The 25,448-nt window shown below is 53.5% G+C and overlaps 1 long non-coding RNA gene across 1 annotated transcript in view; it reads left to right on the forward strand.

The window, feature by feature from the left end:
* The first annotated feature begins 316 nt into the window (after positions 1–316).
* The window catches only part of LOC140406140 (uncharacterized), a 26,122-nt gene continuing 990 nt past the window's right edge, over positions 317–25,448 (forward strand). Inside the window, exons 1-2 of the long non-coding RNA XR_011939060.1 lie at positions 317–403; positions 21,014–21,129. This is a non-coding gene — a long non-coding RNA (uncharacterized lncRNA). The remainder of the gene's footprint in view (positions 404–21,013; positions 21,130–25,448) is intronic.

Below are 25,448 nucleotides of genomic sequence, written 5' to 3' on the forward strand. Positions count from 1 at the left end.
ACCCACTCCCCCCTCGACCCACTCCCCCCCCTCGACCCACTCACACCCCCTCAACCCACTCACCCCCCTCGACCCACTCACCCCCCCCCGACCCACTCACCCCTCGCCCTGCCCTACCCTCGCACTGCCTCCCCTCGCACTGCCTCCCCTCGCACTGCCTCCCCTCGCACTGCCTCCCCTCGCACTGCCTCCCCTCGCACTGCCTCCCCTCGCACTGCCTCCCCTCGCACTGCCTCCCCTTGCACTGCCTCCCCTTGCTGTCCCCCACTCCGCCACCGTCTCCTCGAGCCCCTCTCCAATTTCACTTTCTTTTTTCTCAAACAGGTCCTGAAATTCAGCCAGTTCTGCAAAATTCTCCAAAACTCCAGGGCTCGCTTGAGTTGGCCGAGGACCCATTGACCAGGTGAGTGTCAGTGTGAAAACTTCACGTCCCTTCCCACTGTGCACAATCCCAATGGACCCAAACGCCTTCCCGTTCACTCCCACTGTACACAATCCCAATGGACCCAAACCCCTTCCCGTTCACTCCCACTGTACACAATCCCAATGGACCCAAACCCCTTCCCGTTCACTCCCACTCTACACAATCCCAATGGAGCCAAACCCCTTCCCATTCACTCCCACTGTACACAATCCCAATGGACCCAAACCCCTTCCCGTTCACTCCCACTGTACACAATCCCAATGGACCCAAACCCCTTCCCGTTCACTCCCACTGTACACAATCCCAATGGACCCAAACCCCTCCCCATTCACTCCCACTCTACACAATCCCAATGGACACAAACCCCTTCCCGTTCACTCCCACTCTACACAATCCCGATGGACCCAAACCCCTTCCCGTTCACTCCCACTGTGCACTATCCCAATGGACCCAAACCCCTTCCCGTTCACTCCCACTGTACACAATCCCAATGGACCCAAACCCCTTCCCGTTCACTCCCACTGTACACAATCCCAATGGACCCAAACCCCTTCCCGTTCACTCCCACTCTACACAATCCCAATGGAGCCAAACCCCTTCCCATTCACTCCCACTGTACACAATCCCAATGGACCCAAACCCCTCCCCATTCACTCCCACTCTACACAATCCCAATGGACACAAACCCCTTCCCGTTCACTCCCACTCTACACAATCCCGATGGACCCAAACCCCTTCCCGTTCACTCCCACTCTACACAATCCCAATGGAGCCAAACCCCTTCCCATTCACTCCCACTGTACACAATCCCAATGGACCCAAACCCCTCCCCATTCACTCCCACTCTACACAATCCCAATGGACACAAACCCCTTCCCGTTCACTCCCACTCTACACAATCCCGATGGACCCAAACCCCTTCCCGTTCACTCCCACTGTGCACTATCCCAATGGACCCAAACCCCTTCCCGTTCACTCCCACTGTACACAATCCCAATGGACCCAAACCCCTTCCCGTTCACTCCCACTGTACACAATCCCAATGGACCCAAACCCCTTCCCGTTCACTCCCACTCTACACAATCCCAATGGGCCCAAACCCATTCCCGCTCACTCCCACTGTACACAATCCCAATGGACCCAAACCCCTTCCCGTTCACTCCCACTCTACACAATCCCAATGGGCCCAAACCCATTCCCGTTCACTCCCACTGTACACAATCCCAATGGAGCCAAACCCCTTCCCGTTCACTCCCACTCTACACAATCCCAATTGACCCAAACCCCTTCCCGTTCACACCCACTCTACACAATCCCAATGGACCCAAACCCCTTCCCGTTCACTCCCACTCTACACAATCCCAATGGACACAAACCCCTTCCCATTCACTCCCACTCTACACAATCCCAATGGACCCAAACCCCTTCCCGTTCACTCCCACTGTACACAATCCCAATGGAGCCAAACCCCTTCCCGTTCACTCCCACTGTACACAATCCCAATGGACCCAAACCCCTTCCCGTTCACTCCCACTGTACACAATCCCAATGGGCCGAAACCCATTCCCGTTCACTCCCACTGTACACAATCCCAATGGGCCGAAACCCATTCCCGTTCACTCCCACTGTACACAATCCCAATGGACCCAAACCCCTTCCCGTTCACTCCCACTCTACACAATCCCAATGGACCCAAACTCCTTCCCGTTCACTCCCACTGTGCACAATCCCAATGGATCCAAACCCCTTCCCATTCACTCCCACTGTACACAATCCCAATGGACCCAAACCCCTTCCCGTTCACTCCCACTGTGCACTATCCCAATGGACCCAAACCCCTTCCCGTTCACTCCCACTGTACACAATCCCAATGGACCCAAACCCCTTCCCCTTCACTCCCACTCTACACATTCCCGATGGACCCAAACCCCTTCCCGTTCACTCCCACTGGACACAATCCCAATGGAGCCAAACTCCTTCCCGTTCACTCCCACTGTACACAATCCCAATGGACCCAAACCCATTCCCGCTCACTCCCACTGTACACAATCCCAATGGACCCAAACTCCTTCCCGTTCACTCCCACTGTGCACAATCCCAATGGATCCAAACCCCTTCCCGTTCACTCCCACTGTACACAATCCCAATGGACCCAAACCCCTTCCCGTTCACTCCCACTCTACACAATCCCAATGGACCCAAACCCCTTCCCATTCACTCCCACTCTACACAATCCCAATGGACACAAACCCCTTCCCGTTCACTCCCACTGTACACAATCCCAATGGGCCCAAACCCATTCCCGCTCACTCCCACTGTACACAATCCCAATGGACCCAAACTCCTTCCCGTTCACTCCCACTGTGTACAATCCCAATGGATCCAAACCCCTTCCCGTTCACTCCCACTGTACACAATCCCAATGGACCCAAACCCCTTCCCGTTCACTCCCACTCTACACAATCCCAATGGACCCAAACCCATTCCCATTCACTCCCACTCTACACAATCCCAATTGACCCAAACCCCTTCCCGTTCACTCCCACTCTACACAATCCCAATGGACCCAAACCCCTTCCCGTTCACACCCACTCTACACGATCCCAATGGACCCAAACCCCTTCCCGTTCACTCCCACTCTACACAATCCCAATGGACACAAACCCCTTCCCGTTCACTCCCACTGGACACAATCCCAATGGACCCAAACCCCTTCCCGTTCACTCCCACTCTACACAATCCCAATGGACCCAAACCCCTTCCCGTTCACTCCCACTCTACACAATCCCAATGGACCCAAACCCCTTCCCATTCACTCCCACTCTACACAATCCCAATGGACCCAAACCCCTTCCCGTTCACTCCCACTCTACACAATCCCAATGGACCCAAACCCCTTCCCATACACTCACACACTACACAATCCCAATGGACCCAAACCCCTTCCCGTTCACTCCCACTCTACACAATCCCAATGGTCCCAAACCCCTTCCCGTTCACTCCCACTGTGCACAATCCCAATGGACCCAAACCCCTTCCCGTTCACTCCCACTGTACACAATCCCAATGGACCCAAACCCCTTCCCGTTCACTCCCACTGTACACAATCCCAATGGACCCAAACCCCTTCCCGTTCACTCCCACTGCACACAATCCCAATGGACCCAAACCCCTTCCCGTTCACTCCCACTGTGCACAATCCCAATGGACCCAAACCCCTGCCCGTTCACTCCCACTGTACACAATCCCAATGGACCCAAACCCCTTCCCGTTCACTCCCACTCTACACAATCCCAATGGACCCAAACCCCTTCCCGTTCACTCCCACTCTACATAATCCCAATGGACCCAAACCCCTTCCTGTTCACTCCCACTGTGCAGAATCCCAATGGACACAAACCCCTTCCCGTTCACTCCCACTCTACACAATCCCAATGAACCCAAACCCCTTCCCATTCACTCCCACTGTACACAATCCCAATGGACGCAAACCCCTTCCCGTTCACTCCCACTGTACACAATCCCAATGGACCCAAACCCCTTCCCGTTCACTTCCACTGTACCCAATCCCAATGGACCCAAACCCCTTCCCGTTCACTCCCACTCTACATAATCCCAATGGACCCAAACCCCTTCCCGTTCACTCCCACTCTACACAATCCCAATGGACACAAACACCTTCCCGTTCACTCCCAGTCTACACAATCCCAATGGAATCCGATCCCTTCCCGTTCACTCCCCTGTATACAATCCCAATGGACCCACAGCCCTTCCCGTTCACTCCCACTCTACACAATCCCAATGGACCCAAACCCCTTCCCGTTCACTCCCACTGTACACAGTCCCAATGGACCCAAACCCCTTCCTGTTCACTCCCACTCTACACAATCTCAATGGACCCAAACCCCTTCCCGTTCACTCCCACTGCACACAATCCCAATGGACGCAAACCCCTTCCCGTTCACTCCCACTGTACACAATCCCAATGGACCCAAAACCCTTCCCGTTCACTCCCACTGTACACAATCCCAATGGACCCAAACCCCTTCCTGTTCTCTCCCACTGTACACAATCCCAATGGACCCAAACCCCTTCCCGTTCACTCCCACTCTACACAATCCCAATGGACCCAAACCCCTTCCCGTTCACTCCCACTGTACACAATCCCAATGGACCCAAACCCCTTCCCGTTCACTCCCACTCTACACAATCCCAATGGACCCAAACCCCTTCCCGTTCACTCCCACTCTACACAATCCCAATGGACCCAAACCCCTTCCCGTTCACTCCCACTCTACACAATCCCAATGGACCCAAACCCCTTCCCGTTCACTCCCACTCTACACAATCCCAATGGACCCAAACCCCTTCCCGTTCACTCCCACTGTACACAATCCCAATGGACCCAATCCCCTTCCCGTTCACTCCCACTCTACACAATCCCAATGGACCCAAACCCCTTCCCGTTACTCACACTGTACACAATCCCAATGGACCCAAACCCCTTCCCGTTCACTCCCACTCTACACAATCCCAATGGACCCAAACCCCTTCCCGTTCACTCCCACTCTACACAATCCCAATGGACCCAATCCCCTTCCCGTTCACTCCCACTCTACACAATCCCAATGGACCCAAACCCCTTCCCGTTCACTCCCACTCTACACAATCCCAATGGACCCAAACCCCTTCCCGTTACTCACACTCTACACAATCCCAATGGACCCAAACCCTTTCCCGTTCACTCCCACTCTACACAATCCCAATGGACCCAAACCCCTTCCCGTTCACTCCCACTCTACACAATCCCAATGGACCCAAACCCCTTCCCGTTCACTCCCACTCTACACAATCCCAATGGACCCAAACCCCTTCCCGTTCACTCCCAGTCTACACAATCCCAATGGTCCCAAACCCCTTCCCGTTCACTCCCACTGTACACAATCCCAATCGACCCAAACCCCTTCCCGTTCACTCCCACTGTGCACAATCCCAATGGACCCAAACCCCTTCCCGTTCACTCCCACTCTACACAATCCCAATGGACCCAAACCCCTTCCCGTTCACTCCCACTGTACACAATCCCAATCGACCCAAACCCCTTCCCGTTCTCTCCCACTGTGCACAATCCCAATGGACCCAAACCCCTTCCCGTTCACTCCCACTCTACACAATCCCAATGGACCCAAACCCCTTCCCGTTCACTCCCACTCTATACAATCCCAATGGACACAATCATTCTTCAATGCAATTGTTTTGATGAGGACAGTGTAGAGGGAGCTTTACTCTGTATCTAACCCCGTGCTGTACCTGTCCTGGGAGTGTTTGATGGGGACAGTGTAGAGGGAGCTTTACTCTGTATCTAACCCCGTGCTGTACCTGTCCTGGGAGTGTTTGATGGGGACAGTATAGAGGGAGCTTTACTCTGTATCTAACCCCGTGCTGTACCTGTCCTGGGAGTGTTTGATGGGGACAGTGTAGAGGGAGCTTTACTCTGTATCTAACCCCGTGCTGTACCTGTCCTGGGAGAGTTTGATGGGGACAATGTAGAGGGAGCTTTACTCTGTATCTAACCCCGTGCTGTACCTGTCCTGGGAGTGTTTGATGGGGACAGTGTAGAGGGAGCTTTACTCTGTATCTAACCCCGTGCTGTACCGGTCCTGGGAGAGTTTGATGGGGACAATGTAGAGGGAGCTTTACTCTGTATCTAACCCCGTGCTGTACCTGTCCTGGGAGTGTTTGATGGGGACAGTGTAGAGGGAGCTTTACTCTGTATCTAACCCCGTGCTGTACCTGTCCTGGGAGTGTTTGATGGGGACAGTGTAGAGGGAGCTTTACTCTGTATCTAACCCCGTGCTGTATCTGTCCTGGGAGTGTTTGATGGGGACAGTGTAGAGGGAGCTTTACTCTGTATCTAACCCCGTGCTGTACCTGTCCTGGGAGTGTTTGATGAGGACAGTGTAGAGGGAGCTTTACTCTGTATCTAACCCCGTGCTGTACCTGTCCTGGGAGAGTTTGATGGGGACAATGTAGAGGGAGCTTTACTCTGTATCTAACCCCGTGCTGTACCTGTCCTGGGAGTGTTTGATGGGGACAGTGTAGAGGGAGCTTTACTCTGTATCTAACCCCGTGCTGTACCTGTCCTGGGAGAGTTTGATGGGGACAATGTAGAGGGAGCTTTACTCTGTATCTAACCCCGTGCTGTACCTGTCCTGGGAGTGTTTGATGGGGACAGTGTAGAGGGAGCTTTACTCTGTATCTAACCCCGTGCTGTACCTGTCCTGGGAGTGTTTGATGGGGACAGTGTAGAGGGAGCTTTACTCTGTATCTAACCCCGTGCTGTACCTGTCCTGGGAGTGTTTGATGGGGACAGTGTAGAGGGAGCTTTACTCTGTATCTAACCCCGTGCTGTACCTGTCCTGGGAGTGTTTGATGGGGACAGTGTAGAGGGAGCTTTACTCTGTATCTAACCCCGTGCTGTATCTGTCCTGGGAGTGTTTGATGGGGACAGTGTAGAGGGAGCTTTACTCTGTATCTAACCCCGTGCTGTACCTGTCCTGGGAGTGTTTGATGGGGACAGTGTAGAGGGAGCTTTACTCTGTATCTAACCCCGTGCTGTACCTGTCCTGGGAGTGTTTGATGGGGACAGTGTAGAGGGAGCTTTACTCTGTATCTAACCCCGTGCTGTACCTGTCCTGGGAGTGTTTGATGGGGACAGTGTAGGGGGAGCTTTACTCTGTATCTAACCCCGTGCTGTACCTGTCCTGGGAGTGTTTGATGGGGACAGTGTAGAGGGAGCTTTACTCAGTATCTAACCCCGTGCTGTACCTGTCCTGGGAGTGTTTGATGGGGACAGTGTAGAGGGAGCTTTACTCTGTATCTAACCCCGTGCTGTACCTGTCCTGGGAGTGTTTGTTGGGGACAGTGTAGAGGGAGCTTTACTCTGTATCTAACCCCATGCTGTACCTGTCCTGGGAGTGTTTGATGGGGACAGTGTAGAGGGAGCTTTACTCTGTATCTAACCCCGTGCTGTACCTGTCCTGGGAGTGTATGATGGGGACAGTGTAGAGGGAGCTTTACTCTGTATCTAACCCCGTGCTGTACCTGTCCTGGGAGTGTTTGATGGGGACAGTGTAGAGGGAGGTTTACTCTGTATCTAACCCCATGCTGTACCTGTCCTGGGAGTGTTTGATGGGGACAGTGTAGAGGGAGCTTTACTCTGTATCTAACCCCATGCTGTACCTGTTCTGGGAGTGTGTGATGGGGACAGTGTAGAGGGAGCTTTACTCTGTATCTAACCCCGTGCTGTACCTGTCCTGGGAGTGTTTGATGGGGACAGTGTAGAGGGAGCTTTACTCTGTATCTAACCCCGTGCTGTACCTGTCCTGGGAGTGTTTGATGGGGACAGTGTAGAGGGAGCTTTACTCTGTATCTAACCCCGTGCTGTACCTGTCCTGGGAGTGTTTGATGGGTACAGTGTAGAGGGAGCTTTACTCTGTATCTAACCCCGTGCTGTCCCTGTCCTGGGAGTGTTTGATGGGGACAGTGTAGAGGGAGCTTTACTCTGTATCTAACCCCGTGCTGTACCTGTCCTGCGAGTGTTTGATGGGGATAGTGTCGGAGGAGATTTACTCTGCATCTAACCCCGTGCTGTACCTGTCCTGGGAGTGTTTGATGGGGACAGTGTAGAGGGAGCTTTGCTCTGTATCTAACCCCGTGCTGTACCTGTCCTGGGAGTGTTTGATGGGGACAGTGTAGAGGGAGCTTTACTCTGTATCTAACCCCGTGCTGTACCTGTCCTGGGAGTGTTTGATGGGGACAGTGTAGAGGTAGTTTTACTCTGTATCTAACCCCGTGCTGTACCTGTCCTGGGAGTGTTTGATGGGGACAGTGTAGAGGGAGCTTTACTCTGTATCTAACCCCGTGCTGTACCTGTCCTGGGAGTGTTTGATGGGGACAGTGTAGGGGGAGCTTTACTCTGTATCTAACCCCGTGCTGTACCTGTCCTGGGAGTGTTTGATGGGGACAGTGTAGAGGGAGCTTTACTCAGTATCTAACCCCGTGCTGTACCTGTCCTGGGAGTGTTTGATGGGGACAGTGTAGAGGGAGCTTTACTCTGTATCTAACCCCGTGCTGTACCTGTCCTGGGAGTGTTTGTTGGGGACAGTGTAGAGGGAGCTTTACTCTGTATCTAACCCCATGCTGTACCTGTCCTGGGAGTGTTTGATGGGGACAGTGTAGAGGGAGCTTTACTCTGTATCTAACCCCGTGCTGTACCTGTCCTGGGAGTGTATGATGGGGACAGTGTAGAGGGAGCTTTACTCTGTATCTAACCCCGTGCTGTACCTGTCCTGGGAGTGTTTGATGGGGACAGTGTAGAGGGAGGTTTACTCTGTATCTAACCCCATGCTGTACCTGTCCTGGGAGTGTTTGATGGGGACAGTGTAGAGGGAGCTTTACTCTGTATCTAACCCCATGCTGTACCTGTTCTGGGAGTGTGTGATGGGGACAGTGTAGAGGGAGCTTTACTCTGTATCTAACCCCGTGCTGTACCTGTCCTGGGAGTGTTTGATGGGGACAGTGTAGAGGGAGCTTTACTCTGTATCTAACCCCGTGCTGTACCTGTCCTGGGAGTGTTTGATGGGGACAGTGTAGAGGGAGCTTTACTCTGTATCTAACCCCGTGCTGTACCTGTCCTGGGAGTGTTTGATGGGTACAGTGTAGAGGGAGCTTTACTCTGTATCTAACCCCGTGCTGTCCCTGTCCTGGGAGTGTTTGATGGGGACAGTGTAGAGGGAGCTTTACTCTGTATCTAACCCCGTGCTGTACCTGTCCTGCGAGTGTTTGATGGGGATAGTGTCGGAGGAGATTTACTCTGTATCTAACCCCGTGCTGTACCTGTCCTGGGAGTGTTTGATGGGGACAGTGTAGAGGGAGCTTTGCTCTGTATCTAACCCCGTGCTGTACCTGTCCTGGGAGTGTTTGATGGGGACAGTGTAGAGGGAGCTTTACTCTGTATCTAACCCCGTGCTGTACCTGTCCTGGGAGTGTTTGATGGGGACAGTGTAGAGGTAGTTTTACTCTGTATCTAACCCCGTGCTGTACCTGTACTGGGAGTGTTTGATGGGGACAGTGTAGAGGGAGCTTTACTCTGTATCTAACCCCGTGCTGTACCTGTCCTGGGAGTGTTTGATGGGGACAGTGTAGAGGGAGCTTTACTCTGTATCTAACCCCATGCTGTACCTGTCCTGGGAGTGTTTGATGGGGACAGTGTAGAGGGAGCTTTACTCTGTATCTAACCCCATGCTGTACCTGTTCTGGGAGTGTGTGATGGGGACAGTGTAGAGGGAGCTTTACTCTGTATCTAACCCCGTGCTGTACCTGTTCCGGGAGTGTTTGATGGGGACAGTGTAGAGGGAGCTTTACTCTGTATCTAACCCCGTGCTGTACCTGTCCTGGGAGTGTTTGATGGGGACAGTGTAGAGGGAGCTTTACTCTGTATCTAACCCCGTGCTGTACCTGTCCTGGGAGTGTTTGATGGGTACAGTGTAGAGGGAGCTTTACTCTGTATCTAACCCCGTGCTGTCCCTGTCCTGGGAGTGTTTGATGGGGACAGTGTAGAGGGAGCTTTACTCTGTATCTAACCCCGTGCTGTACCTGTCCTGCGAGTGTTTGATGGGGATAGTGTCGGAGGAGATTTACTCTGTATCTAACCCCGTGCTGTACCTGTCCTGGGACTGTTTGATGGGGACAGTGTAGAGGGAGCTTTGCTCTGTATCTAACCCCGTGCTGTACCTGTCCTGGGAGTGTTTGATGGGGACAGTGTAGAGGGAGCTTTACTCTGTATCTAACCCCGTGCTGTACCTGTCCTGGGAGTGTTTGATGGGGACAGTGTAGAGGTAGTTTTACTCTGTATCTAACCCCGTGCTGTACCTGTACTGGGAGTGTTTGATGGGGACAGTGTAGAGGGAGCTTTACTCTGTATCTAACCCCGTGCTGTATCTGTCCTGGGAGTGTTTGATGGGGACAGTGTAGAGGGAGCTTTACTCTGTATCTAACCCCGTGCTGTACCTGTCCTGGGAGTGTGTGATGGGGACAGTGTAGAGGGAGCTTTACTCTGTATCTAACCCCGTGCTGTACCTGTCCTGGGAGTGTTTGATGGGGACAGTGTAGAGGGAGCTTTACTCTGTATCTAACCCCGTGCTGTACCTGTCCTGGGAGTGTTTGATGGGTACAGTGTAGAGGGAGCTTTACTCTGTATCTAACCCCGTGCTGTCCCTGTCCTGGGAGTGTTTGATGGGGACAGTGTAGAGGGAGCTTTACTCTGTATCTAACCCCGTGCTGTACCTGTCCTGCGAGTGTTTGATGGGGATAGTGTCGGAGGAGATTTACTCTGTATCTAACCCCGTGCTGTACCTGTCCTGGGACTGTTTGATGGGGACAGTGTAGAGGGAGCTTTGCTCTGTATCTAACCCCGTGCTGTACCTGTCCTGGGAGTGTTTGATGGGGACAGTGTAGAGGGAGCTTTACTCTGTATCTAACCCCGTGCTGTACCTGTCCTGGGAGTGTTTGATGGGGACAGTGTAGAGGTAGTTTTACTCTGTATCTAACCCCGTGCTGTACCTGTACTGGGAGTGTTTGATGGGGACAGTGTAGAGGGAGCTTTACTCTGTATCTAACCCCGTGCTGTATCTGTCCTGGGAGTGTTTGATGGGGACAGTGTAGAGGGAGCTTTACTCTGTATCTAACCCCGTGCTGTACCTGTCCTGGGAGTGTGTGATGGGGACAGTGTAGAGGGAGCTTTACTCTGTATCTAACCCCGTGCTGTACCTGTCCTGGGATTGTTGGATGGGGACAGTGTAGAGGGAGCTTTACTCTGTATCTAACCCCGTGCTGTACCTGTCCTGGGAGTGTTTGATGAGGACAGTGTAGAGGGAGCTTTAATCTGTATCTAACCCCGTGCTGTACCTGTCCTGGGAGTGTTTGATCGGGACAGTGTAGAGGGAGCTTTACTCTGCAACTAACCCCGTGCTGTACCTGTCCTGGGCGTGTTTGATGGGGACGGTGTAGAGGGGGCTTTACTCTCTATCTAACCGCGTGCTGTAACTGTCCTGGGAGTGCTTGATGGGGACGGTGTAGAGGGGGCTTTACTCTGTATCTAACCCCGTGCTGTACCTGTCCTGGGAGTGTTTGATGGGGACAGTGTAGAGGGAGCTTTACTCTGTATCTAACCCCGTGCTGTACCTGTCCTGGGAGTGTTTGATGGGGACAGTGTAGAGGGAGCTTTACTCTGTATCTAACCCCGTGCTGTACCTGTCCTGGGAGTGTTTGATGGGGACAGTGTAGAGGGAGCTTTACTCTGTATCTAACCCCGTGCTGTACCTGTCCTGGGAGTGTTTGATGTGGACAGTGTAGAGGGAGCTTTACTCTGTATCTAACCCCGTGCTGTACCTGTCCTGGGAGTGTTTGATGGGTACAGTGTAGAGGGAGCTTTACTCTGTATCTAACCCCGTGCTGTCCCTGTCCTGGGAGTGTTTGATGGGGACAGTGTAGAGGGAGCTTTACTCTGTATCTAACCCCGTGCTGTACCTGTCCTGCGAGTGTTTGATGGGGATAGTGTCGGAGGAGATTTACTCTGTATCTAACCCCGTGCTGTACCTGTCCTGGGAGTGTTTGATGGGGACAGTGTAGAGGGAGCTTTGCTCTGTATCTAACCCCGTGCTGTACCTGTCCTGGGAGTGTTTGATGGGGACAGTGTAGAGGGAGCTTTACTCTGTATCTAACCCCGTGCTGTACCTGTCCTGGGAGTGTTTGATGGGGACAGTGTAGAGGTAGTTTTACTCTGTATCTAACCCCGTGCTGTACCTGTACTGGGAGTGTTTGATGGGGACAGTGTAGAGGGAGCTTTACTCTGTATCTAACCCCGTGCTGTATCTGTCCTGGGAGTGTTTGATGGGGACAGTGTAGAGGGAGCTTTACTCTGTATCTAACCCCGTGCTGTACCTGTCCTGGGAGTGTTTGTTGGGGACAGTGTAGAGGGAGCTTTACTCTGTATCTAACCCCGTGCTGTACCTGTCCTGGGAGTGTTTGATGGGGACAGTGTAGAGGGAGCTTTACTCTGTATCTAACCCCGTGCTGTACCTGTCCTGGGAGTGTTTGATGGGGACAGTGTAGAGGGAGCTTTACTCTGTATCTAACCCCGTGCTGTACCTGTCCTGGGAGTGTTTGATGGGGACAGTGTAGAGGGAGCTTTACTCTGTATCTAACCCCGTGCTGTACCTGTCCTGGGAGTGTTTGATGGGGACAGTGTAGAGGGAGCTTTACTCTGTATCTAACCCCATGCTGTACCTGTTCTGGGAGTGTGTGATGGGGACAGTGTAGAGGGAGCTTTACTCTGTATCTAACCCCGTGCTGTACCTGTCCTGGGAGTGTTTGATGGGGACAGTGTAGAGGGAGCTTTACTCTGTATCTAACCCCGTGCTGTACCTGTCCTGGGAGTGTTTGATGGGGACAGTGTAGAGGGAGCTTTACTCTGTATCTAACCCCGTGCTGTACCTGTCCTGGGAGTGTTTGATGGGTACAGTGTAGAGGGAGCTTTACTCTGTATCTAACCCCGTGCTGTCCCTGTCCTGGGAGTGTTTGATGGGGACAGTGTAGAGGGAGCTTTACTCTGTATCTAACCCCGTGCTGTACCTGTCCTGCGAGTGTTTGATGGGGATAGTGTCGGAGGAGATTTACTCTGTATCTAACCCCGTGCTGTACCTGTCCTGGGAGTGTTTGATGGGGACAGTGTAGAGGGAGCTTTGCTCTGTATCTAACCCCGTGCTGTACCTGTCCTGGGAGTGTTTGATGGGGACAGTGTAGAGGGAGCTTTACTCTGTATCTAACCCCGTGCTGTACCTGTCCTGGGAGTGTTTGATGGGGACAGTGTAGAGGTAGTTTTACTCTGTATCTAACCCCGTGCTGTACCTGTACTGGGAGTGTTTGATGGGGACAGTGTAGAGGGAGCTTTACTCTGTATCTAACCCCGTGCTGTATCTGTCCTGGGAGTGTTTGATGGGGACAGTGTAGAGGGAGCTTTACTCTGTATCTAACCCCGTGCTGTACCTGTCCTGGGAGTGTGTGATGGGGACAGTGTAGAGGGAGCTTTACTCTGTATCTAACCCCGTGCTGTACCTGTCCTGGGATTGTTGGATGGGGACAGTGTAGAGGGAGCTTTACTCTGTATCTAACCCCGTGCTGTACCTGTCCTGGGAGTGTTTGATGAGGACAGTGTAGAGGGAGCTTTACTCTGTATCTAACCCCGTGCTGTACCTGTCCTGGGAGTGTTTGATGGGGACAGTGTAGAGGGAGCTTTACTCTGCAACTAACCCCGTGCTGTACCTGTCCTGGGCGTGTTTGATGGGGACGGTGTAGAGGGGGCTTTACTCTCTATCTAACCCCGTGCTGTACCTGTCCTGGGAGTGCTTGATGGGGACGGTGTAGAGGGGGCTTTACTCTGTATCTAACCCCGTGCTGTACCTGTCCTGGGAGTGTTTGATGGGGACGGTGTAGAGGGGGCTTTACTCTCTATCTAACCCCGTGCTGTACCTGTCCTGGGAGTGCTTGATGGGGACGGTGTAGAGCGGGCTTTACTCTGTATCTAACCCCGTGCTGTACCTGTCCTGGGAGTGTTTAATGGGGACGGTGTAGAGGGGGCTTTACTCTGTATCTAACCCCGTGCTGTACTTATCCTGGGAGTGTTTGATGGGGACAGTGTAGAGGGAGCTTTACTCTGTACCTAACCCCGTGCTGTACCTGTCCTGGGAGTGTTTGATGGGGACAGTGTAGAGGGAGATTTACTCTGTAACTAACCCCGTGCTGTACCTGTCCTGGGAGTGTTTGATGGGGAAAGTGTAGAGGGAGCTTTACTCTGTACCTAACCCCGTGCTGTACCTGTCCTGGGAGTGTTTGATGGGGGCAGTGTAGAGGGAGCTTTACTCTGTATCTAACCCCGTGCTGTACCTGTCCTGGGAGTGTTTGATGGGGGACAGTGTAGAGGGACCTTTACTCTGTATCTAACCCCGTGCTGTACCTGTCCTGGGAGTGTTTGGTGGGGACAGTGTAGAGGGAGCTTTACTCTGTATCTAACCCCGTGCTGTACCTGTCCTGGGAGTGTTTGATGGGGACAGTGTAGAGGGAGCTTTACTCTGTATCTAACCCCGTGCTGTACCTGTCCTGGGAGTGTTTGATGGGGACAGTGTAGAGGGAGCTTTACTCTGTATCTAACCCCGTGCTGTACCTGTCCTGGGAGTGTTTGATGGGGACAGTGTAGAGGGAGCTTTACTCTGTATCTAACCCCGTGCTGTACCTGTCCTGGGAGTGTTTGATGGGGACAGTGTAGAGGGAGCTTTACTCTGTATCTAACCCCGTGCTGTACCTGTCCTGGGAGTGTTTGATGGGTACAGTGTAGAGGGAGTGTAGAGGGAGCTTTACTCTGTATCTAACCCCGTGCTGTCCCTGTCCTGGGAGTGTTTGATGGGGACAGTGTAGAGGGAGCTTTACTCTGTATCTAACCCCGTGCTGTACCTGTCCTGCGAGTGTTTGATGGGGATAGTGTCGGAGGAGATTTACTCAGTATCTAACCCCGTGCTGTACCTGTCCTGGGAGTGTTTGATGGGGACAGTGTAGAGGGAGCTTTGCTCTGTATCTAACCCCGTGCTGTACCTGTCCTGGGAGTGTTTGATGGGGACAGTGTAGAGGGAGCTTTACTCTGTATCTAACCCCGTGCTGTACCTGTCCTGGGAGTGTTTGATGGGGACAATGTAGAGGTAGTTTTACTCTGTATCTAACCCCGTGCTGTACCTGTACTGGGAGTGTTTGATGGGGACAGTGTAGAGGGAGCTTTACTCTGTATCTAACCCCGTGCTGTATCTGTCCTGGGAGTGTTTGATGGGGACAGTGTAGAGGGAGCTTTACTCTGTATCTAACCCCGTGCTGTACCTGTCCTGGGAGTGTGTGATGGGGACAGTGTAGAGGGAGCTTTACTCTGTATCTAACCCCGTGCTGTACCTGTCCTGGGATTGTTGGATGGGGACAGTGTAGAGGGAGCTTTACTCTGTATCTAACCCCGTGCTGTACCTGTCCTGGGAGTGTTTGATGGGTACAGTGTAGAGGGAGCTTTACTCTGTATCTAACCCCGTGCTGTCCCTGTCCTGGGAGTGTTTGATGGGGACAGTGTAGAGGGAGCTTTACTCTGTATCTAACCCCGTGCTGTACCTGTCCTGCGAGTGTTTGATGGGGATAGTGTCGGAGGAGATTTACTCTGTATCTAACCCCGTGCTGTACCTGTCCTGGGAGTGTTTGATGGGGACAGTGTAGAGGGAGCTTTGCTCTGTATCTAACCCCGTGCTGTACCTGTCCTGGGAGTGTTTGATGGGGACAGTGTAGAGGGAGCTTTACTCTGTATCTACCCCGTGCTGTACCTGTCCTGGGAGTGTTTGATGGGGACAGTGTAGAGGGAGCTTTACTCTGTATCTAACCCCGTGCTGTACCTGTCCTGGGAGTGTTTGATGGGGACAGTGTCGAGGGAGCTTTACTCTGTATCTAACCCCGTGCTGTACCTGTCCTGGGAGTGTTTGATGGGGACAGGGGAGAGGGAGCTTTACTCTGTATCTAACCCCTCGCTGTACCTGTCCTGGGAGTGTTTGATGGGGACAGTATAGAGGGAGCTTTATTCTGTAACTAACCCCGTGCTGTACCTGTCCTGGGAGTGTTTGATGGGGACAGTGTAGAGGGAGCTTTACTCTGTATCTAATCCCGTGCTTTACCTGTCCTGGGAGTGTTTGATGGGGACAGTGTAGAGGGAGCTTTACTCTGTATCTAACCCCGTGCTGTACCTGTCCTGGGAGTGTTTGATGGGGACAGTGTAGCGGGAGCTTTACTCTGTATCTAACCCCGTACTGTAACTGTCCTGGGAGTGTTTGATGGGGACAGTGTAGAGGGAGCTTTACTCTGTATCTACCCCGTGCTGTACCTGTCCTGGGAGTGTTTGATGGGGACAGTGTAGAGGGAGCTTTACTCTGTATCTAACCCCGTGCTGTACCTGTCCTGGGAGTGTTTGATGGGGACAGTGTCGAGGGAGCTTTACTCTGTATCTAACCCCGTGCTGTACCTGTCCTGGGAGTGTTTGATGGGGACAGGGGAGAGGGAGCTTTACTCTGTATCTAACCCCTCGCTGTACCTGTCCTGGGAGTGTTTGATGGGGACAGTATAGAGGGAGCTATATTCTGTAACTAACCCCGTGCTGTACCTGTCCTGGGAGTGTTTGATGGGAACAGTGTAGAGGGAGCTTTACTCTGTATCTAATCCCGTGCTTTACCTGTCCTGGGAGTGTTTGATGGGGACAGTGTAGAGGGAGCTTTACTCTGTATCTAACCCCGTGCTGTACCTGTCCTGGGAGTGTTTGATGGGGACAGTGTAGCGGGAGCTTTACTCTGTATCTAACCCCGTACTGTAACTGTCCTGGGAGTGTTTGATGGGGACAGTGTAGAGGGAGCTTTACTCTGTATCTAACCCCGTGCGGTACCTGTCCTGGGAGTGTTTGATGGGGACAGTGTAGAGGGAGCTTTACTCTGTATCTAACCACGTGCTGTACCTGTCCTGGGAGTGTTTGATGGGGACAGTGTAGAGGGAGCTTTACTCTGTATCTAACCCCGTGCTGTACCTGCCCTGGGAGTGTTTGATGGGTCAGTGTAGAGGGAGCTTTACTCTGTATCTAACCCCGTGCTGTACCTGTCCTGGGAGTGTTTGATGGGGACAGTGTAGAGGGAGCTTTACTCTGTATCTAACCCCGTGCTGTACCTGTCCTGGGAGTGTTTGATGGGGACAGTGTAGAGGGAGCTTTACTCTGTATCTAACCCCGTGCTGTAGCTGTCCTGGGAGTGTTTGATGGGGACAGTGTAGAGGGAGCTTTACTCTGTATCTAACCCCGTGCTGTACCTGTCCTGGGAGTGTTTGATGGGGACAGTGTAGAGGGAGCTTTACTCTGTATCTAACCCCGTGCTGTACCTGTCCTGGGAGTGTTTGATGGGGACAGTGTAGAGGGAGCTTTACTCTGTATCTAACCCCGTGCTGTACCTGTCCTGGGAGTGTTTGATGGGGACAGTGTAGAGGGAGCTTTACTCTGTATCTAACCCCGTGCTGTACCTGTCCTGGGAGTGTTTGATGGGGACAGTGTAGAGGGAGCTTTACTCTGTATCTAACCCCGTGCTGTACCTGTCCTGGGAGTGTTTGATGGGGACAGTGTAGAGGGAGCTTTACTCTGTATCTAACCCCGTGCTGTACCTGTCCTGGGAGTGTTTGATGGGTACAGTGTAGAGGGAGCTTTACTCTGTATCTAACCCCGTGCTGTCCCTGTCCTGGGAGTGTTTGATGGGGACAGTGTAGAGGGAGCTTTACTCTGTATCTAACCCCGTGCTGTACCTGTCCTGCGAGTGTTTGATGGGGATAGTGTCGGAGGAGATTTACTCTGTATCTAACCCCGTGCTGTACCTGTCCTGGGAGTGTTTGATGGGGACAGTGTAGAGGGAGCTTTGCTCTGTATCTAACCCCGTGCTGTACCTGTCCTGGGAGTGTTTGATGGGGACAGTGTAGAGGGAGCTTTACTCTGTATCTAACCCCGTGCTGTACCTGTCCTGGGAGTGTTTGATGGGGACAGTGTAGAGGTAGTTTTACTCTGTATCTAACCCCGTGCTGTACCTGTACTGGGAGTGTTTGATGGGGACAGTGTAGAGGGAGCTTTACTCTGTATCTAACCCCGTGCTGTATCTGTCATGGGAGTGTTTGATGGGGACAGTGTAGAGGGAGCTTTACTCTGTATCTAACCCCGTGCTGTACCTGTCCTGGGAGTGTGTGATGGGGACAGTGTAGAGGGAGCTTTACTCTGTATCTAACCCCGTGCTGTACCTGTCCTGGGATTGTTGGATGGGGACAGTGTAGAGGGAGCTTTACTCTGTATCTAACCCCGTGCTGTACCTGTCCTGGGAGTGTTTGATGAGGACAGTGTAGAGGGAGCTTTACTCTGTATCTAACCCCGTGCTGTACCTGTCCTGGGAGTGTTTGATGGGGACAGTGTAGAGGGAGCTTTACTCTGCAACTAACCCCGTGCTGTACCTGTCCTGGGCGTGTTTGATGGGGACGGTGTAGAGGGGGCTTTACTCTCTATCTAACCCCGTGCTGTACCTGTCCTGGGAGTGCTTGATGGGGACGGTGTAGAGGGGGCTTTACTCTGTATCTAACCCCGTGCTGTACCTGTCCTGGGAGTGTTTGATGGGGACGGTGTAGAGGGGGCTTTACTCTCTATCTAACCCCGTGCTGTAACTGTCCTGGGAGTGCTTGATGGGGACGGTGTAGAGCGGGCTTTACTCTGTATCTAACCCCGTGCTGTACCTGTCCTGGGAGTGTTTAATGGGGACGGTGTAGAGGGGGCTTTACTCTGTATCTAACCCCGTGCTGTACTTATCCTGGGAGTGTTTGATGGGGACAGTGTAGAGGGAGCTTTACTCTGTACCTAACCCCGTGCTGTACCTGTCCTGGGAGTGTTTGATGGGGACAGTGTAGAGGGAGATTTACTCTGTAACTAACCCCGTGCTGTACCTGTCCTGGGAGTGTTTGATGGGGAAAGTGTAGAGGGAGCTTTACTCTGTACCTAACCCCGTGCTGTACCTGTCCTGGGAGTGTTTGATGGGGGCAGTGTAGAGGGAGCTTTACTCTGTATCTAACCCCGTGCTGTACCTGTCCTGGGAGTGTTTGATGGGGGACAGTGTAGAGGGACCTTTACTCTGTATCTAACCCCGTGCTGTACCTGTCCTGGGAGTGTTTGATGGGGGACAGTGTAGAGGGACCTTTACTCTGTATCTAACCCCGTGCTGTACCTGTCCTGGGAGTGTTTGATGGGGGACAGTGTAGAGGGAGCTTTACTCTGTATCTAATCCCGTGCTGTACCTGTCCTGGGAGTGTTTGATGGGGACAGTGTAGAGGGAGCTTTACTCTGTATCTAACCCCGTGCTGTACCTGTCCTGGGAGTGTTTGATGGGGACAGTGTAGAGGTAGTTTTACTCTGTATCTAACCCCGTGCTGTACCTGTACTGGGAGTGTTTGATGGGGACAGTGTAGAGGGAGCTTTACTCTGTATCTAACCCCGTGCTGTATCTGTCCTGGGAGTGTTTGATGGGGACAGTGTAGAGGGAGCTTTACTCTATATCTAACCCCGTGCTGTACCTGTCCTGGGAGTGTTTGATGGGGACAGTGTAGAGGGAGCTTTACTCTGTATCTAACCCCGTGCTGTACCTGTCCTGGGAGTGTTTGATGGGGACAGTGTAGAGGTAGTTTTACTCTGTATCTAACCCCGTGCTGTACCTGTACTGGGAGTGTTTGATGGGGACAGTGTAGAGGGAGCTTTACTCTGTATCTAACCCCGTGCTGTATCTGTCCTGGGAGTGTTTGATGGGGACAGTGTAGAGGGAGCTTTACTCTATATCTAACCCCGTGCTGTACCTGTCCTGGGAGTGTTTGATGGGGACAGTGTAGAGGGAGCTTTACTCTGTATCTAACCCCGTGCTGTACCTGTCCTGGGAGTGTGTGATGGGGACAGTGTAGAGGGAGCTTTACTCTGTATCTAACCCCGTGCTGTACCTGTCCTGGGATTGTTGGATGGGGACAGTGTAGAGGGAGCTTTACTCTGTATCTAACCCCGTGCTGTACCTGTCCTGGGAGTGTTTGATGAGGACAGTGTAGAGGGAGCTTTACTCTGTATCTAACCCCGTGCTGTACCTGTACTGGGAGTGTTTGATGGGGACAGTGTAGAGGGAGCTTTACTCTGTATCTAACCCCGTGCTGTATCTGTCCTGGGAGTGTTTGATGGGGACAGTGTAGAGGGAGCTTTACTCTGTATCTAACCCCGTGCTGTACCTGTCCTGGGAGTGTTTGATGGGGACAGTGTAGAGGGAGCTTTACTCTGTATCTAACCCCGTGCTGTACCTGTCCTGGGAGTGTGTGATGGGGACAGTGTAGAGGGAGCTTTACTCTGTATCTAACCCCGTGCTGTACCTGTCCTGGGATTGTTTGATGGGGACAGTGTAGAGGGAGATTTACTCTGTAACTAACCCCGTGCTGTACCTGTCCTGGGAGTGTTTGATGGGGAAAGTGTAGAGGGAGCTTTACTCTGTACCTAACCCCGTGCTGTACCTGTCCTGGGAGTGTTTGATGGGGGCAGTGTAGAGGGAGCTTTACTCTGTATCTAACCCCGTGCTGTACCTGTCCTGGGAGTGTTTGATGGGGGACAGTGTAGAGGGACCTTTACTCTGTATCTAACCCCGTGCTGTACCTGTCCTGGGAGTGTTTGATGGGGGACAGTGTAGAGGGACCTTTACTCTGTATCTAACCCCGTGCTGTACCTGTCCTGGGAGTGTTTGATGGGGGACAGTGTAGAGGGAGCTTTACTCTGTATCTAATCCCGTGCTGTACCTGTCCTGGGAGTGTTTGATGGGGACAGTGTAGAGGGAGCTTTACTCTGTATCTAACCCCATGCTGTCCCGGTCTCTGCCGCAGCCCCGGGCAGTCGGAAGATTGCGGAATGGAGAGAAACACTGATTCGATCCTGCGGGAACTGCAGATAGCTGGGCCCGAGTTCATCGAGGAGCTGGACGGAGGAATCGGCCTCCTGGGTAAGTGCGGCCTGCATCCACGGCCCCCTGATTGGGTACCTCCGTCCCTGGCCGCACGCCCGCCAATTATAGCTGTGGGTTCATTGCGAATAGACGGATTTGTGATCGACAAGAAGGAGGTGGAGGCTTTGGAGAGGGTGCAGGGGACGTTTACCAGGATGTTGCCGTGTCTGGAGGGTGTTCGCGACGAGGAGGGGCTGAATAAACTCGGACTGTTGTCATTCTACCGACGGAGGTGGAGGGGCGACCTGACAGAGGCCTACACGATTATGAGGGGGGTGGATAGAGCGGAGGGGCAGTCACTCTTTCCCGAGGGTGGAGGGGGTCAGTCACCAGGGGGCAGAGGTTAAAGGTCCGTGGGGCAAAGTTCAGAGGAGATGCGCGAGGCAGGTGTTTTACGCAGAGAGTGATGAGCGTTGCCAGGGGAGGTTGTGGAAGCCGATTAACGGCCTTCAAAAGGCATCTAGACAAACACATGGATAGGATGGGTATAGAGGTACATGGTACCAGGAGGTGCCGAGGGCGTTGGCAAATTGGTATCATGGCCGGTGCAGGCTTGGAGGGCCGAAGGGCCTGTTCCTGTGCTGTATCGTTCTTTCTTCTCGAGAACCAGCTTCTTATCGACTGTGGTGTGCGAGTGCGCCTGCATCTGTGTGAGTGTGTCAGAGAGTGTGAGTGAATGTGTTTGCACCAGCTCCCACAAAGCCTGAACTCAGACAACACAACCTTAATTCGGATCCTCCGACAGTGCGGCGCTCCCTCAGTACTGGCACCGGGGGGAGTGTCGGCCTGGATTATGGAGCTCAAATCCTAGAGTATAGACATCTACCCCCGACAGTGCGGCGCTCCCTCAGTACTGGCACCGGGGGGAGTGTCGGCCTGGATTATCGAGCTCAAATCCTAGAGTATAGACATCTCCCTCCGACAGTGCAGCGCTCCCTCAGTACTGGCATCGGGGGGGAGTGTCGGCCTGGATTATGGAGCTCAAATCCTAGAGTATAGACATCTACCCCCGACAGTGCGGCGCTCCCTCAGTACTGGCACCGGGGGGAGTGTCGGCCTGGATTATGGAGCTCAAATCCTAGAGTATAGACATCTCCCTCCGACAGTGCAGCGCTCCCTCAGTACTGGCATCGGGGGAGTGTGGGCCTGGATTATGGAGCTCAAATCCTAGAGTATAGACATCTACCTCCGACAGTGCAGCGCTCCCTCAGTACTGGCATCGGGGGGAGTGTGGGCCTGGATTATGGAGCTCATATCCTAGAGTATATACATCTACCCCCGACAGTGCAGCGCTCCCTCAGTACTGGCACCGGGGGGAGTGTGGGCCTGGATTATGGAGCTCAAACCCTAGAGTATATACATCTACCTCCGACAGTGCAGCGCTCCCTCAGTACTGACACCGGGGGAGTGTGGGCCTGGATTATAGCGCTCAAATCCTAGAGTATATACATCTCCCTCCGACAGTGCGGCGCTACCTCAGTACAGGCACCGTGGGGAGTGTCGGCCTGGATTATGGAGCTCAAATCCTAGAGTATATACATCTCCCTCCGACAGTGCAGCGCTCCCTCAGTACTGGCACCGTGGGGAGTGTCGGCCTGGATTATGGAGCTCAAATCCTAGAGTATATACATCTCCCTCCGACAGTGCGGCGCTCCCTCAGCACTGGCACCGGAGGGGAGTGTGGGCCTGGATTATGGAACTCAAATCCTAGAGTATAGACATCTACCTCCGACAGTGCAGCGCTCCCTCAGTACTGGCACCGGGGGGAGTGTCGGCCTGGATTATGGAGCTCAAATACTAGAGTATATACATCTACCTCCGACAGTGCGGCGCTCCCTCAGTACTGGCACCGGGGGGAGTGTCGGCCTGGATTATAGCGCTCAAATCCTAGAGTATATACATCTCCCTCCGACAGTGCAGCGCTCCCTCAGTACTGGCACCGGGGGGAGCGTCGGCCTGGATTATGGAGCTCAAATCCTCGAGTATAGACATCTCCCTCCGACAGTGCGGCACTCCCTCAGTACTGGCACCGGGGGGAGTGTCGGCCTGGATTATGGAGCTCAAATCCTAGAGTATATACATCTCCCTCCGACAGTGCAGCGCTCCCTCAGTACTGGCACCGGGGGGAGTGTGGGCCTGGATTATAGCGCTCAACTCCTAGAGTATAGACCTCTCCCTCCGACAGTGCAGCGCTCCCTCAGTACTGGCACCGGGGCGAGTGTCGGCCTGGATTATGGATCTCAAACCCTAGAGTATAGACATCTCCCTCCGACAGTGCAGCGCTCCCTCAGTACTGGCACCGGGGGGAGTGTGGGCCTGGAGTATGGAGCTCAAATCCTAGAGTATATACATCTCCCCCCAACAGTGCAGCGCTCCCTCAGTACTGGCACCGGGGGGAGTGTCGGCCTGTATTATGGAGCTCAAATCCTAGAGTATATACATCTCCCTCCGACAGTGCAGCGCTCCCTCAGTACTGGCACCGGGGGGAGTGTGGGCCTGGATTATAGCGCTCAAATCCTAGAGTATAGACATCTACCCCCGACAGTGCGGCGCTCCCTCAGTACTGGCACCGGGGGGAGTGTCGGCCTGGATTATAGCGCTCAAATCCTAGAGTATAGACATCTACCCCCGACAGTGCGGCGCTCCCTCAGTACTGGCACCGGGGGGGGTGTCGGCCAGGATTATGGTGCTCAAATCCTAGAGTATATACATCTCCCTCCGACAGTGCAGCGCTCCCTCAGTACTGGCACCGGAGGGAGTGTGGGCTTGGATTATGGAGCTCAAATCCTAGAGTATAGACATCTCCCTCCGACAGTGCGGCGCTCCCTCAGTACTGGCACCGGGGAGAGTGTGGGCCTGGATTATGGAGCTCAAATCCTAGAGTATAGACATCTCCCTCCGACAGTGCAGCGCTCCCTCAGTACTGGCACCGGGGTGAGTGTGGGCCTGGATTATGGAGCTCAAATCCTAGAGTATATACATCTACCTCCGACAGTGCGGCGCTCCCTCAGTACTGGCACCGGGGGGAGTGTCGGCCTGGATTATAGCGCTCAAATCCTAGAGTATATACATCTCCCTCCGACAGTGCGGCGCTCCCTCAGTACTGGCACCGGGGGGAGTGTGGGCCTGGATTACAGCGCTCAAATCCTAGAGTATAGACATCTCCCTCCGACAGTGCAGTACTCCCTCAGTACTGGCACCGGGGGGAGTGTGGGCCTGGATTATAGCGCTCAAATCCTAGAGTATAGACATCTCCCTCCGACAGTGCAGCGCTCCCTCAGTACTGGCACCGGGGGGGAGTGTGGGCCTGGATTATGGAGCTCATATCCTAGAGTATTGACATCTCCCTCCGACAGTGCAGTACTCCCTCAGTACTGGCACCGGGGGGAGTGTGGGCCTGGATTACAGCGCTCAAATCCTAGAGTATAGACATCTCCCTCCGACAGTGCAGTACTCCCTCAGTACTGGCACCGGGGGGAGTGTGGGCCTGGATTACAGCGCTCAAATCCTAGAGTATAGACATCTCCCTCCGACAGTGCAGTACTCCCTCAGTACTGGCACCGGGGGGAGTGTGGGCCTGGATTACAGCGCTCAAATCCTAGAGTATAGACATCTCCCTCCGACAGTGCAGTACTCCCTCAGTACTGGCACCGGGGGGAGTGTGGGCCTGGATTATAGCGCTCAAATCCTACAGTATATACATCTCCCTCCGACAGTGCGGCGCTCCCTCAGTACTGGCACCGGGGGGAGTGTCGGCCTGGATTATGGAGCTCAAATCCTAGAGTACAGACATCTCCCTCCGACAGTGCGGCACTCACTCAGTACTGGCACCGGTGGGGGGGGGGGGAGTGTCGGCCTGGATTATGGAGCTCAAATCCTAGAGTATAGACATCTCCCTCCGACAGTGCGGTGCTCCCTCAGTACTGGCACCGGGGGGAGTGTGGGCCTGGATTATAGCGCACAAATCCTAGAGTATAGACATCTCCCTCCGACAGTGCGGCGCTCCCTCAGTACTGGCACCGGGGGGAGTGTCGGCCTGGATTATGGAGCTCAAATCCTAGAGTATATACATCTCCCTCCGACAGTGCGGCGCTCCCTCAGTACTGGCACCGGGGGGAGTGTCGGCCTGGATTAGGGAGCTCAAATCCTAGAGTATATACATCTCCCTCCGACAGTGCGGCGCTCCCTCAGTTCTGGCACCGGGGGGAGTGTGGGCCTGGATTATGGAGCTCAAATCCTAGAGTATATACATCTCCCTCCGACAGTGCGGCGCTCCCTCAGTACTGGCACCGGGGGGAGTGTGGGCCTGGATTATG

This window comes from Scyliorhinus torazame, unplaced genomic scaffold (genome assembly GCF_047496885.1).
Source record: "Scyliorhinus torazame isolate Kashiwa2021f unplaced genomic scaffold, sScyTor2.1 scaffold_307, whole genome shotgun sequence".
Taxonomy (NCBI): Eukaryota; Metazoa; Chordata; class Chondrichthyes; order Carcharhiniformes; family Scyliorhinidae; genus Scyliorhinus; species Scyliorhinus torazame.